General features: G+C 42.8%; 1 pseudogene; it reads right to left on the bottom strand.

Annotated features, from left to right (window-relative positions):
* On the bottom strand, positions 1-618 carry LOC148007052 (sperm motility kinase Y pseudogene; annotated as a pseudogene).
* Positions 619-845: the final 227 nt, after the last annotated feature.

Here is an 845-nt window from a genome sequence, read left to right as displayed (position 1 = left end):
TCACATATCATTCTTCGGCCCGTCATACCGATGGCCAAGGAGGAGTTCAGGGTAACCAAAAGAGTACGTGCCACAGTGGTGGTTTAGCATTTTTCCAGGTTGAAATTGGGTGCTAAGCCCAAAGTCGATGACTTTGACCTTTTTGTTTTTATCAATCATTATATTGTCCAGTTTGAGGTCTCGGTGAACAATCCCCTTTCCATGGCAGTAGCTCACTGCTGACAATATCTGTTCAAATATTTGCCGGGCCTCATCCTCCTCTATGTGCCCTGACTCTCTGATGTACTGGTAGAGTTCTTGGCCTTCCACCAGCTCCATTATGAGGTATATTCTCGTTTCCTTTTCAATAACTTGTATGAGAGACACTATGTTGGGGTGGTTGATCTTTCTCATTATGTTTGCTTCCATCATGGCTGGCTGGAACCACTGCTTGTCCTTTCGCAGAACTTTGACAGCCACCGGGGTTCCTGTGAGCCGGTGGTGGGCCAGGAGGACTTTGGCGTTGCCCCCTTGCCCAATTGTCCCCAATACTTGGTATTGGGAATGGAAGTTGCCCTCCTCAGAGATACTGGGCTCGGGTGTAGGGGTTGGTAACTCCTCCTCAGTCTCTGTAGGCATTTTATCAGTACTAATGCTACCTAAAAATAACAAAAATGGAATCGAATAATGAAAAAGATGGAGCAATATAGGAGCTAAAATTACACTTGTGGTACCTAAAAGAAACAAACAAAAGAAAAAGAAAAAAAACAAACAAAGACAAAGGAAAAACTTGACTAGAAAAATAGAGTAAAATTATGAAAAAGTTAAGGGGAAAATATGAAGAGTCATAAGTAAAAGCCACCCAA

Source organism: Rattus norvegicus, chromosome 1 (assembly GCF_021556685.1).
Source record: "Rattus norvegicus strain SHRSP/BbbUtx chromosome 1, alternate assembly SHRSP_T2T, whole genome shotgun sequence".
NCBI lineage: Eukaryota > Metazoa > Chordata > Mammalia > Rodentia > Muridae > Rattus > Rattus norvegicus.
This window is presented reverse-complemented; position numbering and strand designations above follow the sequence as displayed.